Genomic DNA, 2,765 nt, shown 5'->3' on the forward strand with positions numbered 1-2,765 from the left:
TATACACAAACTCTATAAAAAAGTAAAATTTGTATTGTATGTAGGAGGTGTGTATTCGGTCAATTGAGTTACAAAATCGACCGAAATACTAAGATTGAAAAAAACTAAAGTTATATAAAAAAATCGAACCAAATTGAACGAACAAACCAAAAAAAAGTTTTAAGAAAATCAAAAATTAAAAAATTCAAACAAATACGAAAAAATCAAACTGACCAAAAAAAATAAAAATAAAAAACCGAACTGAACAAACTAAAAAAACCGAAAAAAAAATGAAAATTTCTATTGATTCGATAAAACTAAACCAAACCAATAATTTTAATCGATTTGATTCGACTGTCACGGTTTAAATCAAACTTTTGCACACCTCAAATTGTATATTAGACTTTTATGACATTAAAAGCCCCTTGCGTGTTATACAACTACCATTCGCACCGGCTTTAGCAGGAGGGTCCCTTCTATCTAACAATAATTTTAATGTAGATATGTCAGAAAGTATCAAACTCGGCGGGCGTTTGGGTGGTTAACGCACTCACGGCATGTCGATGGTTCCATCAGAAACAAAGTCTATAAAAACGAAGCTGCAAATTAATGCACAGAAAACCAATCCAGAAATTAAGAGAGAGACACACACACAGGTGGCTGGCCGACGATGGAGCAGACGAGGAAGATGACGATCGCCTTAACTCTGGTTTTGTTCATAACCTCGTCCTCTCATTCGGAGAACGCCGCAGCTTCCGCTTCTGACTGCTAGAGCTCCTGTCAGACCCACTGTAGCGGTGGCCCTCACCGTGGTGGTGTAAATCTCTGTTCAGTTATATATATATATATATATATTATCTCCGCTTAATATCACTTGTTACAGTCACGATTGAATGAGAAACAAATAATTGTTTCAAGAATATAGAGAGAGGTGCAGAAGAGATAAATATTACTGCACTCTCGTCTCCGAACCGTAATTTACCTAATTCTTACTCTCGACTGCAATTTAATTGATGTCCCAATTGTCCTCCGATATACATGTTGTAACTTCAAGACAATATTAACAATCTCGATCCTATTTGCATTCAGTCGTACCGAATCGGGAGGCCGTGCCATGCGATCGCATTTGCGCATCAAAATGCAGGCTAGGTGAGTTCCTAGTATCGCTGTGTCTCTGTCTCTGTGGCTTCATCGTGAGCTTTGCATTTATCTCTCTGAACTTGCTGATGCAGATCTTCAAGCTAAGGGCCACCATAAGTGAAGAGGATTCCAGTCTTTGGATTGCATGGAAACTTCAGCAGCAGCTAGCGGCGGCTTGGTGTACTCTTCCATTTGCAATTGTAGCAACCGCATATATATATATATGTCTAAAATAAAAGATAATACCACTCCCGATTATAAATATGTGTGGTTCTAGATAAGATTTATATAGGTTGCTATTTAATGATATAAATAAATATTAAAATTTATTTTTTTTACTTTTTGATATACAAAATCACTAATTAAATTTTTTGTATTCAAGTTTAGAAAGTAATGTCACTTCTTGTTTTTTTTTTTTTTTTTTGTATTACTTATTTACACTTCAATATTCATTGTCTAACGTTAGAAAATAATTCATAGATTTAGAGAGTTGGGGACCTTCCTATCTAAACGAAACAATAAAATAAACAAAATATGAACTCAGACAAAAAACTATCATGAAATAAAATTTCAAATGAGACGAGACCTTATTTTTGAGTTCCTCTTTTTTTAGGGATAACTTATGCCTTGAGTCGACCCTAGATAGTACTCATCTTAAAAAAGTGATTCGAGCACTGACTCAATCTCCAACTTAAATTATAAGAATGCATCCCTAATGTAATGTATTCTACGAATTGTTTTATCTAAAATATTAAATAATTAAAGCTTATGGGTATTGTTGGTTGCTATACAAAAATAGGTTTTGACTTAAATTATTCTGTCTAAATTAATGTCTTCGACGGTGGATGTGTTAGACCTCCATTGCATGTGGAAGGTGGTAGGTGTGATAGCAAATAGCAATGTGAAGAATGGATATGTTTGGCTAGATTTTTTTTAATAGAAAAAACGTAAAACGTCTATAATTTACGTTAGAGCATCTTTTGAGCAAACACAAAAAAATCAAAATAATCTAACACAATGCTAAACTAACAACATATTTATAGAAAATATGTAAAAAGATGGTACCATCAAACTAAATTAGTAATAACTGGACATGTTGCATTGAAATCCTTTTTTGCTCGTTTGAGGGACTCTTCTTCTTCCTCTCCTTCTTCAATTGGGACTTGGATTTCATAGGAACATGTTAAGAGTCAGAGCCATTTGTTATGTCAATGGAGAGTCCTCATCCTCCACACAATCTCTTTTGCTTTTGTTTTTCACATCCATCTCTGTCTCATAATGATATGCTTCTTTCCTAGAAATATTCAATACCCCAAGAAAGGGAATACCCATGTCCTCTTCCATGTGATAACTAAATCGATTTTGCATGTGCGATCCCACCTCATTTGACTTGATAGGAATAGCAAAAATTAAAATCTATGTGCCCTCTTATTGTTGTTCTTAAAATTTATTTAGATGTAAAGTCCGATTCTTTTTCTATAGATTTTATATTGTATTGGACTAAATTTATACAAAGGGTTGTCTACTATTTTTTCAAATATCATGTTGCAAAATTGTGATATTATATATATATACATATATATAAATAGATAGAAATTAGGGCCAAAACCTATTTTCAAATTTGGTTCTAAATTTAAAATTATAGA

The 2,765-nt window shown here is 33.2% G+C and overlaps 1 long non-coding RNA gene across 1 annotated transcript; it reads left to right on the forward strand.

Annotated features, from left to right (window-relative positions):
* The first annotated feature begins 576 nt into the window (after positions 1-576).
* LOC127801879 (uncharacterized) lies at positions 577-1,457 on the forward strand. Its single transcript, XR_008023217.1, has 2 exons — positions 577-1,128; positions 1,212-1,457. It is a non-coding gene; the product is annotated as an uncharacterized LOC127801879 (long non-coding RNA).
* Positions 1,458-2,765: the final 1,308 nt, after the last annotated feature.

This window comes from Diospyros lotus, chromosome 5 (genome assembly GCF_014633365.1).
Source record: "Diospyros lotus cultivar Yz01 chromosome 5, ASM1463336v1, whole genome shotgun sequence".
Lineage (NCBI taxonomy): Eukaryota > Viridiplantae > Streptophyta > Magnoliopsida > Ericales > Ebenaceae > Diospyros > Diospyros lotus.